This window comes from Hypanus sabinus, chromosome 18 (assembly GCF_030144855.1).
Source record: "Hypanus sabinus isolate sHypSab1 chromosome 18, sHypSab1.hap1, whole genome shotgun sequence".
In the NCBI taxonomy this organism is placed as follows: Eukaryota; Metazoa; Chordata; class Chondrichthyes; order Myliobatiformes; family Dasyatidae; genus Hypanus; species Hypanus sabinus.
The window spans coordinates 14,969,927-14,982,796 of record NC_082723.1 but is presented as its reverse complement, the minus strand read 5'-3'; the positions used below and the strand labels follow the sequence as shown (position 1 = coordinate 14,982,796).

The following is a 12,870-nucleotide window of genomic DNA, read 5'->3' as shown; positions in this document are numbered from 1 at the left end:
GCTGTCAGTGCACCATGCCCAACGCCTGAATTTAATCGCACGATGGGAGTAGGGGATGGTTTTGCTGTCAATGCACCATGCCCCACGTTTGAATTTAATCACACGATGGGAGTATGGGATGGTTTTGCTGTCAATACACCATTCCCCACGTCTGAACTTCATCACACAATGGGAATAGGGGAAGGTTTTGCTGTCAGTGCACCATGCCCAACGCCTGAATTTAATCACACGATGGGAGTATGGGATGGTTTTGCTGTCAGTACACCATGCCCAACGCCTGAATTTAATCACACGATGGGAGTAAGGGAAGGTTTTGCTGTCAGTACACCATGCCCAACGTCTGAATTTAATCACTCGATGGGAGTAGGGGATGGTTTTACTGTCAGTGCACCATGCCCCATGCCTGAATTTAATCACACGATGGGAGTAGGGAATGGTTTTGCTGTCAGTACACCATGCCCCACGTCTGAATTTAATCGCACGATGGGAGTAGGGGATGGTTTTGCTGTCAGTACACCATGCCCCACGTCTGAATTTAATCGCACGATGGGAGTAGGGGATGGTTTTGCTGTCAGTACACCATGCCCCACGTCTGAATTTAATCACACGATGGGAGTAGGGGATGGTTTTGCTGTCAGTACACCATGCCCCACGTCTGAATTTAATCGCACGATGGGAGTAGGGGATGGTTTTGCTGTCAATGCACCATGCCCCACGTTTGAATTTAATCACACAATGGGAGTAGGGGATGGTTTTGCTGTCAATGCACCATGCCCCACGCCTGAATTTAATCACACGATGGGAGTAGGGAATGGTTTTGCTGTCAGTACACCATGCCCCACGCCTGATTTTAATCACACGATGGGAGTAGTGGATGGTTTTGCTGTGAATACACCATGTCCCACGCCTGAATTTAATCGCACGATGGGAGTAGGGGATGGTTTTGCTGTCAGTGCACCATGCCCCACGCATGAATTAAATCACACGATGGGAGTAAGGGATGGTTTTGCTGTCAGTGCACCATGCCCCACGCCTGAATTTAATCACACGATGGGAGGAGGGGATGGTTTTGCTGTCAGTCACCATGCCCCAAGCCTGAATTTAATCGCACGATGGGTGTAGGGGATGGTTTTGCTGTCAGTGCACCATGCCCCACGCCTGAATTTAATCACACGATGGGAGTAGGGAATGGTTTTGCTGTCAGTACACCATGCCCCACGCCTGAATTTAATCACACGATGGGAGTAGGGGATGGTTTTGCTGTCAGTACACCATGCCCCACGTCTGAATTTAATCACACGATGGGAGGAGGGGATGGTTTTGCTGTCAGTACACCATGCCCCACGTCTGAATTTAATCACACGATGGGAGTAGGTGATGGTTTTGCTGTCAGTCACCATGCCCCACGTCTGAATTTTATCACACGATGGGAGTAGGGGATGGTTTTTCTGTCAGTGCACCATGCCCCACGCATGAATTAAATCACACGATGGGAGTAAGGGATGTTTTTGCTGTCAGTACACCATGCCCCACGTCCGAATTTAATCACACGATGGGAGTAGGGGATGGTTTTGCTGTCAATACACAGTGACACACGCCTGAATTTAATCCCACAATGGGAATAGGGGAAGGTTTTGCTGTCAATACACCGTGCCCAACGCCTGAATTTAATCACACGATGGGAGTAGGGGATGGTTTTGCTGTCAGTACACCATACCCCATGCCTGAATTTAATCACACGATGGGAGTAGGGGATGGTTTTGCTGTCAGTACACCATACCCCATGCCTGAATTTAATCACACGATCGGAGTAAGGGATGGTTTTGCTGTCAGTGCACCATGCCCCATGCCTGAATTTAATCACACGATGGGAGTAGGGGATGGTTTTTCTGTCAGTACACCATGCCCCACGTCTGAATTTAATCGCACGATGGGAGTAGGGGATGGTTTTGCTGTCAGTACACCATGCCCCACGTCTGAATTTAATCGCACGATGGGAGTAGGGGATGGTTTTGCTGTCAGTGCACCATGCCCAACGCCTGAATTTAATCGCACGATGGGAGTAGGGGATGGTTTTGCTGTCAATGCACCATGCCCCACGTTTGAATTTAATCACACGATGGGAGTATGGGATGGTTTTGCTGTCAATACACCATTCCCCACGTCTGAACTTCATCACACAATGGGAATAGGGGAAGGTTTTGCTGTCAGTGCACCATGCCCAACGCCTGAATTTAATCACACGATGGGAGTATGGGATGGTTTTGCTGTCAGTACACCATGCCCAACGCCTGAATTTAATCACACGATGGGAGTAAGGGAAGGTTTTGCTGTCAGTACACCATGCCCAACGTCTGAATTTAATCACTCGATGGGAGTAGGGGATGGTTTTACTGTCAGTGCACCATGCCCCATGCCTGAATTTAATCACACGATGGGAGTAGGGAATGGTTTTGCTGTCAGTACACCATGCCCCACGTCTGAATTTAATCGCACGATGGGAGTAGGGGATGGTTTTGCTGTCAGTACACCATGCCCCACGTCTGAATTTAATCGCACGATGGGAGTAGGGGATGGTTTTGCTGTCAGTACACCATGCCCCACGTCTGAATTTAATCACACGATGGGAGTAGGGGATGGTTTTGCTGTCAGTACACCATGCCCCACGTCTGAATTTAATCGCACGATGGGAGTAGGGGATGGTTTTGCTGTCAATGCACCATGCCCCACGTTTGAATTTAATCACATAATGGGAGTAGGGGATGGTTTTGCTGTCAATGCACCATGCCCCACGCCTGAATTTAATCACACGATGGGAGTAGGGAATGGTTTTGCTGTCAGTACACCATGCCCCACGCCTGATTTTAATCACACGATGGGAGTAGTGGATGGTTTTGCTGTGAATACACCATGTCCCACGCCTGAATTTAATCGCACGATGGGAGTAGGGGATGGTTTTGCTGTCAGTGCACCATGCCCCACGCATGAATTAAATCACACGATGGGAGTAAGGGATGGTTTTGCTGTCAGTGCACCATGCCCCACGCCTGAATTTAATCACACGATGGGAGGAGGGGATGGTTTTGCTGTCAGTCACCATGCCCCAAGCCTGAATTTAATCGCACGATGGGTGTAGGGGATGGTTTTGCTGTCAGTGCACCATGCCCCACGCCTGAATTTAATCACACGATGGGAGTAGGGAATGGTTTTGCTGTCAGTACACCATGCCCCACGCCTGAATTTAATCACACGATGGGAGTAGGGGATGGTTTTGCTGTCAGTACACCATGCCCCACGTCTGAATTTAATCACACGATGGGAGGAGGGGATGGTTTTGCTGTCAGTACACCATGCCCCACGTCTGAATTTAATCACACGATGGGAGTAGGTGATGGTTTTGCTGTCAGTCACCATGCCCCACGTCTGAATTTTATCACACGATGGGAGTAGGGGATGGTTTTGCTGTCAATGCACCATGCCCCACGTTTGAATTTAATCACATAATGGGAGTAGGGGATGGTTTTGCTGTCAATGCACCATGCCCCACGCCTGAATTTAATCACACGATGGGAGTAGGGAATGGTTTTGCTGTCAGTACACCATGCCCCACGCCTGATTTTAATCACACGATGGGAGTAGTGGATGGTTTTGCTGTGAATACACCATGTCCCACGCCTGAATTTAATCGCACGATGGGAGTAGGGGATGGTTTTGCTGTCAGTGCACCATGCCCCACGCATGAATTAAATCACACGATGGGAGTAAGGGATGGTTTTGCTGTCAGTGCACCATGCCCCACGCCTGAATTTAATCACACGATGGGAGGAGGGGATGGTTTTGCTGTCAGTCACCATGCCCCAAGCCTGAATTTAATCGCACGATGGGTGTAGGGGATGGTTTTGCTGTCAGTGCACCATGCCCCACGCCTGAATTTAATCACACGATGGGAGTAGGGAATGGTTTTGCTGTCAGTACACCATGCCCCACGCCTGAATTTAATCACACGATGGGAGTAGGGGATGGTTTTGCTGTCAGTACACCATGCCCCACGTCTGAATTTAATCACACGATGGGAGGAGGGGATGGTTTTGCTGTCAGTACACCATGCCCCACGTCTGAATTTAATCACACGATGGGAGTAGGTGATGGTTTTGCTGTCAGTCACCATGCCCCACGTCTGAATTTTATCACACGATGGGAGTAGGGGATGGTTTTTCTGTCAGTGCACCATGCCCCACGCATGAATTAAATCACACGATGGGAGTAAGGGATGTTTTTGCTGTCAGTACACCATGCCCCACGTCCGAATTTAATCACACGATGGGAGTAGGGGATGGTTTTGCTGTCAATACACAGTGACACACGCCTGAATTTAATCCCACAATGGGAATAGGGGAAGGTTTTGCTGTCAATACACCGTGCCCAACGCCTGAATTTAATCACACGATGGGAGTAGGGGATGGTTTTGCTGTCAGTACACCATACCCCATGCCTGAATTTAATCACACGATGGGAGTAGGGGATGGTTTTGCTGTCAGTACACCATACCCCATGCCTGAATTTAATCACACGATCGGAGTAAGGGATGGTTTTGCTGTCAGTGCACCATGCCCCATGCCTGAATTTAATCACACGATGGGAGTAGGGGATGGTTTTTCTGTCAGTACACCATGCCCCACGTCTGAATTTAATCGCACGATGGGAGTAGGGGATGGTTTTGCTGTCAGTACACCATGCCCCACGTCTGAATTTAATCGCACGATGGGAGTAGGGGATGGTTTTGCTGTCAGTGCACCATGCCCAACGCCTGAATTTAATCGCACGATGGGAGTAGGGGATGGTTTTGCTGTCAATGCACCATGCCCCACGTTTGAATTTAATCACACGATGGGAGTATGGGATGGTTTTGCTGTCAATACACCATTCCCCACGTCTGAACTTCATCACACAATGGGAATAGGGGAAGGTTTTGCTGTCAGTGCACCATGCCCAACGCCTGAATTTAATCACACGATGGGAGTATGGGATGGTTTTGCTGTCAGTACACCATGCCCAACGCCTGAATTTAATCACACGATGGGAGTAAGGGAAGGTTTTGCTGTCAGTACACCATGCCCAACGTCTGAATTTAATCACTCGATGGGAGTAGGGGATGGTTTTACTGTCAGTGCACCATGCCCCATGCCTGAATTTAATCACACGATGGGAGTAGGGAATGGTTTTGCTGTCAGTACACCATGCCCCACGTCTGAATTTAATCACACGATGGGAGTAGGGAATGGTTTTGCTGTCAGTACACCATGCCCCACGCCTGATTTTAATCACACGATGGGAGTAGTGGATGGTTTTGCTGTGAATACACCATGTCCCACGCCTGAATTTAATCGCACGATGGGAGTAGGGGATGGTTTTGCTGTCAGTGCACCATGCCCCACGCATGAATTAAATCACACGATGGGAGTAAGGGATGGTTTTGCTGTCAGTGCACCATGCCCCACGCCTGAATTTAATCACACGATGGGAGGAGGGGATGGTTTTGCTGTCAGTCACCATGCCCCAAGCCTGAATTTAATCGCACGATGGGTGTAGGGGATGGTTTTGCTGTCAGTGCACCATGCCCCACACCTGAATTTAATCACACGATGGGAGTAGGGAATGGTTTTGCTGTCAGTACACCATGCCCCACGCCTGAATTTAATCACACGATGGGAGTAGGGGATGGTTTTGCTGTCAGTACACCATGCCCCACGTCTGAATTTAATCACACGATGGGAGGAGGGGATGGTTTTGCTGTCAGTACACCATGCCCCACGTCTGAATTTAATCACACGATGGGAGTAGGTGATGGTTTTGCTGTCAGTCACCATGCCCCTCGTCTGAATTTTATCACACGATGGGAGGAGGGGATGGTTTTGCTGTCAGTACACCATGCCCCACGTCTGAATTTAATCACACGATGGGAGTAGGGGATGGTTTTGCTGTCAGTACATCATGCCCCACGCCTGAGTTTAATCGCACGATGGGAGTAGGGGATGGTTTTTCTGTCAGTGCACCATGCCCCACGCATGAATTAAATCACACGATGGGAGTAAGGGATGTTTTTGCTGTCAGTACACCATGCCCCACGTCCGAATTTAATCACACGATGGGAGTAGGGGATGTTTTTGCTGTCAGTACACCATGCCCCACGTCCGAATTTAATCACACGATGGGAGTAGGGGATGGGTTTGCTGTCAGTACACCATGCCCCACGTCTGAATTTAATCACACGATGGGAGTAGGGGATAGTTTTGCTGTCTAAACACCATTCCCCACATCTGAATTTCATCACACAATGGGAATGGGGGATGGTTTTGCTGTTAGTACCCCGAGCCCCACGTCTGAATTTAATCACACGATGGGAGTAGGGGATGGTTTTGCTGTGAATACACCATGCCCCACGTCTGAATTTAATCACACCATTGGAGTAGGGGATGGCTTTGCTGTCAGTACACCATGCCCCACGCCTGAATTTAATGGAAGCAGAGGTACCAAGGACACCTCCTTCTAGCTCGGTAAGTCTACCTGACGCCTATTTATCTGCTGCAGAAAATCTCGTGCAAAGTCTATCCGCTCTTCCAAGCTTGTTCAGCTCCAGTTCTTTTTCTCTCCTCTACCGATGGTGACATTTTCAACTCCTTGAGATCCAAAGCTTTGACGTTCCCACCCTAAATATATCTGCTTTTCCATCTTTCTCTATTACAATCGGACAAGATATAGGCACAGATGAGACCATACAGCCCACTGAGTCCGCTTGACCATTAAATTACGGCTGATGTTTTCACCTCTTTTCTCCTGCCTTGTCCTTGTAATCCTAACCCCTTTACATTTCAAGTACCTAACCCTCTCTTCCTTCAATTCACCTTCTGTGGCAAAAAAAACCATTGATTCTCCACACGCTGGCTGAAGAAATTCATCTTCAGCTCAGTTTTGAAGGGAATTCCCTGTATTTTCAGACTGTGCCCGGGGAGGCCCAATTCCCACTGGTGGAAACTTACTCTCCATGCCCACTCTATCCAGGCTTTAGGTATCCAGCCATTTCAATGTTTCTCCCCCTCATTGTACTGAACTCCATCACTAACAACACAAAGTAGTTATATACTGTAACACCTCGATATTCCATAACTCTCCACAGGACTGTGATTAAACAAAATCTGATATTGAAGCAGGTGACACTCTCCAAACTGTTTTGTCTGGTCAAACTTGAGACACTTGTCTTTATGTCAAATTCAGTTTGATAATGGTACCGTGCAGGACCCTGGGATGCTATGTAAATGCTCAATAATGTGTGCTCCAATTATGCTGCAAGCACAGACTGTATATACAACAGTATATACATAGAGGAGGCAAAGTTCGCTTTAGCTAGTTGGTTGTAATATTTTGGTCTCCCTGAACCCATTCGTTCACCGGGCAAGAGGTGCAGAAGCCTGAGTTCTGGCATCAAAGGTTCGGGATGGCTACTTCCCTTCAACTGTTTTAAATCAGCCGGCAAAAAATAGAACTCCCATCACTACTACGCCATTCTTAACACTGACTTTGAAGTTTCCTGAAATCACACCAGTGCTGTTTCTTTTCACTTTATTTACCCCATTTTACCCTACCTGACATCAAGAGGAAATTCGCCATCCACTGCTTCGACCTTAGCTGACCAGAAAGATAAGCCGCGCCCCGATGGCCAGTAACCATTTGTTCCTCAGATTACCCCACTTACTCCCTTCCTCTGCGGTTCCCATCGATAGTGAAGGAGGGGTGAACCGCATCAGATCGATTGCGAGAATGCGGCGTATGCTCATTTGATGGCGCATGGGCCACTGGTTATCACTCGCTCGCCGTCAGTGGCCGGGAGTGTGCAACGTGACTCAGGCTCCATACTCCGGTGTAGTGCTTGCTGGTCACTCTCCGCTTGAAGAATGACTTTGTTACCTGTGCTAAATCTAGTCTTTCACCAGCTGGGGCTTGGAAACTGATTCTCCGCCCTTCACATTATCAATCCCCAGGCTCCTCCCGATCCCTGAAATGTTTTCCCCGAGCACCTGTAATAATGCAAGCTTTTCCATTTGTACTATTTATTTCTCATTTAACCCCTTTAGACAGTTATTCTGATCACAACAATTTACGGTCAAAATTAATTTCCCTCTTGCTTCCTGTCTAGTTCCTTTGCCACTTCCCTCATGCCTCTGTATTCGGGCTATTGATATCCGCATTCTAAAGGTGTTGGTGGGAGTCCACTATCGCTGAGACTTGAGGAGTCTTACATCTCTTCAACTTCAGCTTTACCTATTTTAACAACAATAGTCTTTTACACTTCACACTTCCGGCTTTTCCTTGCACATCCAAACCTCCTTCTTTTTGACTTTATCTTTTGAGTTACCTGCCTCCTCAACGTTTACTATTTTCAGAGGTGTATCTGCAACACATTGTCTCAAATACTATTCATGTAAACTACCACTTGTAGTTAAGTCAATGCTGATCCTGAAATCATCTCGTTCATTGTCCCTGCCCTGAATATGCTTGAAATCCCACTTCATTTCTTGCCTTAAGCCATTTTCACACCGGCTTCAGCAACAATTCAACCCTTCAACCATCGGGCTCATGAACCAAGGTGGATAACTTCGCTAACTGATTTCACAACCAATGGACTCATTTACAAGAACTCTGTAACTCATGTTCTCAGTATTATTTGTTTTGCATTAGCACAGTTTGTCTTCTTTTGCACATTGTTAGTCTTTGTGTGTAGTTTTTCATTGGTTTTGTTACTTGTTCTACTGTGAATGCCTGCAAGAAAATGAACCTCGGGGTGATACATAGTGACATATACATACTTCAATCCTCAGAAAACCTTGTCGTGCTTTGGAGGCTTGCATGCCTCAACGCAGAGTTGCGTTGGCTGGAGTCAGGGCTTTATGCTTCGGCTCTTGGTAGGGTCGCACATGCCAAACAGGTCAAAGGGTAGAGGCCAGACTAAGAGTGGTCCACCGGTCCTCCAGGTTCGAGGGTCCTCGCTGTTAAAACTCAATTGTTATGAAGACAGCAATGAGGAATCCTTCTGCATCTGAGTACAACGATATTCCCGAGTCTCCACCCGGGACTTGCATGGTTAGTGAAAATCAGGAAGAAGCTGATTCTTCACGATGAAGACTGCAAGAGACGGAGGACCTTCATCGCTACCAGCAGCGTGATGGGCAGTAAGTACTTTGATAATAACCTGACTTTGAACTTTGAATTTCCATTTCATCTCCAGATTTAGTTAGGAGTGCCGGAGCGCTGAGTTTGGACATCAGCTTGTCTTGGGGAACTTTTCAAGTATTATCTGGACTCTGAACTGCTGGGAGGTTGATAGGAAGCAGCCAGCAACCCCCAAATCTTTATTTAAAATGGAATTGCATCATCCCACCATTTTGTGTTCATCGTTGTATGCATTGTTGTATCTATTATTACCACGTGTCTTGTTTTCTCTGTGAGCTTCATATAAACAAGGAATTTCAGTGCACCTAAAGCATGGGCTGAAACTTCATTGACACATAGAAAAACCTACAGCACAACCCAGGCGCTTCGGCCCACAATGCTGTGCGGAACACGTCCTTACCTTAGAAATTAACTAAGCTTACCCAGAGCCCTCGGTTTTTCTAAGTTCCATGTACCTATGCAGGAGTCTCTTAAAAGACCCTATCGTATCCGCCTCCACCACCGTCGCCGGCAGCCCATTCCACGCACTCACCACTCTCTGTGTAAAACATCTTACCCCTGACATCTCTGTACCTACTTTCAAGCACCTTAAAACTATGCCCTCTCGTGTTAGCCATTTCATGTTAATTAATTTCTACATGTAACAAGAGGTCCTGTTGTGGTTAATCAGAACCAACCTTCAGAGTCATATTGCTACTTTCATATTGGTACAAATTACAAACTTAGATACTGACTCAACAGTGCCGTTACCAGGTAAAAAGCAAATATCTGCAGATGCTGAAGATCGGAGATAAAATCAGAATGCCGGAAACACTCAGCAAGTCGGGAGAGTCTATGGAGAAAGATTCAATGTTTCATAACAGTGGCGTGCCATAGAATCAATGTTCTCAATGGTAACGCCAAATATTTACTCTTGTACAAATACGAGTCAGTGTTGAGAAGTCTTGGTGAGTGAGTATGCGCTGGCGAAAGCCTGTGAACGAACGAGAGCGCGCGTATGTATGTTTGTGTACGAGCATGCTTACGGTAGTCTATGAGTCCGTCTACACTGGAAGTGAGAGTGTGACTGTAAAGTTGAATGAGCAATTGTGAGAGCGCGTACGGTTTTTCAAGTATTCTCTGTATCGATTAATCTGTGTACAAGGTTCTCCATCAACACAAATGCATGCTTGTCTGTGTAAATACGAGCCGGCGACGCGGTAACATGCGCGGAGCACCGCCCTGTGTGAGACTGCAGTGACGCGGGGAGCCGGACTTTTACAAGTAGGGCTGAACATTGTCCGTTTGAAACGCAAAAACACTACCGCAGAACAACCCGGAAAACTGATCCTTTTTTTTTATATATATCACGGGTGAAACTCCTAGCCAGCAGTAAAATATCAGCCATGTACATTATGACTGAATTTGTTTTAAGAGTACTGCACCTGCCATTCGAAATACTGAAGTGGACTCCGACCAGTGGCGGGGTGGGGATTGGTGACAAAGGCTGGTAGAGAAAATCGCAGGCAAACGGCTTTTGCGATTATATAAAATGAAGATTTGGTCGAAGAAATAAGGATAAAACTTGAAATCGTCCGTGATTCCCGTCATTACCAGTTTGCATGTTAAAAAGACTCAAAGCTGTGACATCCTGAGTGAACTTTTTGTTAAGAAATGAAAATATCTAACTTTGTGGACCACTAACAGAAATGAAAACAAAACATCCTCAAACTAAACCAAAAATTGAGAACAAGTGATGCAAAAACATGGGTGGGCGCTGCCAAGCAATATTAAACAGTAATATTTCATAACTAACCCCCTGCCAACACCACTGAGAGTATCACAAAACCAATAAACTCCATAACGTTGCCTATGTTAAACTGCTCCCCTTTGTATTTTTTTTATTTATGAATGAAGTGTGGCATGGTAGATTAAAATTCAGCAAAGGGGTATCAGCAAATGGTAACATCTGCAAAGTGCAAACACGAGATTCTCGATCCCAAACGTCGACTCTTTATTCCTTTCCATCGATGCTGCCCGACCTGCCGAGATCCTCTCTCTGCGAAGTGTCGCTGCTGATCTCATATGTAAATAGCTGAATGACTTTGAAAAGTGGATGACAACCGATCCGTTCAAATTAAATAACGCCAGTAATTCGTGAAGATGCTCACTTTGTTGGCAAATCTCCCCATTCACTCTGAGTTGTTGCTATATTATGCACACCATCTCGGAATGAATCGGGAGAAGTGTGGAGACAGCGTGAATATGATGGATCTATCAATCGCAAAGTGGGGCTGAACATGTTGCGTGGACCCTCCCGTGATCTGACTGTACACCCGCCATTCAAGCTGTATCCGTGGTCTGTTGTTCCATGGCAACCACTCAAGATGCACCAGATGTGTAGCACTAGTACTGTTCTTCCCGGTGTGTTTACTGCCTGCGTTGCTTTACCAGATAACCGTAGGGCTGATGTTCAAGATCTTTTGACCAGAAATAATGTTCCATATGTTGAGCTCAGTAATACTGATCGTCCTGTTTCTTCATGGGCCGTTCCTCAGGACTGAGTTCAAATTTATAACGGAAGTATGTGTTGTCAAATACTGTGTTCTTATTGATGCGGGATCCACAGACTCTCACGTGGGAAAGGGGCCCCACTCAGAGCAGGTGGTTTGTGAGGGGGAGGAGGGCTCCTTTCGACTTTACACTGATTCAAGATCCAAGTCTCTCAAGGCCGTCCGCAATATTCCTTCTCCACTTTGGGCGAAATGTTCCCTGCAGTCAGTGGGGGAAATGACCATTTTCTCAAAGAGACTCCAAGCACATAGTTGGGTCTGCCGATCAACCCCTTCTCAAGCTGAAGTCGGAGATGCCATAACCATCTTCAGGCTCTCATACAGCTGTGGTAACTGCACAACAATTGGATCGTCACTGAGAATATTGAACCGTGGTGCTGTCTGCGTAGCATCGACTTTTGCTCCAATGTCGAGGATGATGGTCTTCGTCCCGTTCATCTATCACAGAGTGAAGACGCCTGTGCGTGTATTTGTTTAACGTGTACTTGAAGTTGCACTCCAAGAAGCACACGACACTTCACAAATCAACCAGCTGATCCCAATAGCATGGAAACTACGACGATTGTTCCAACGTGCTTGTTCCAGATATGCCGAACTGACCCAGAACTAGATACAATGCAGAGTCATTTAAGCAAACAGCTCCGTCTCTCGTTTTCTTTTTTAATGCGTCTTTAGACGGGAGGTAAACGGAGCACCCAAAGGAAACCCAGACCTTCACGGGAAGAACGAAATCCACCTGCGGAGTTGGCATTGTTTAGCGACTGGGTGACACATCCATGCCGCCTCTCAATTCTTAGTGCCTTTATTCTACTCTAATGACCGTTATGTCTATCAATAACACACACAGGCCAGGCAGCATCTATGGAGAGGAATAAAGAGTCGTCATTTCGGGCCCTTCATCGGAACTGGAAAGGAAGAGGAAAAGAAATCAGGATATCAAGGGGAGGGGAAGGAGTATAAGCTAGTCGCGGAGAGTCGGAGAGCAGCAGAGGAAGGGGCAGTGAGAGTGGGCCTCACTGAACTCCCGTCGAAGAGGAGATTTAAATTTCTTCGGGGCAGGTATACCTCCGAGAGACTCCGCAATGGAGCGGCA

The 12,870-nt window shown here is 47.0% G+C and overlaps 1 protein-coding gene across 1 annotated transcript in view; it reads right to left on the bottom strand.

Moving 5' to 3' along the window:
* The window catches only part of LOC132407347 (procollagen galactosyltransferase 2-like), a 293,400-nt gene that overhangs the window by 220,138 nt on the left and 60,392 nt on the right, over nucleotides 1–12,870 (bottom strand). The window lies entirely within an intron of this gene.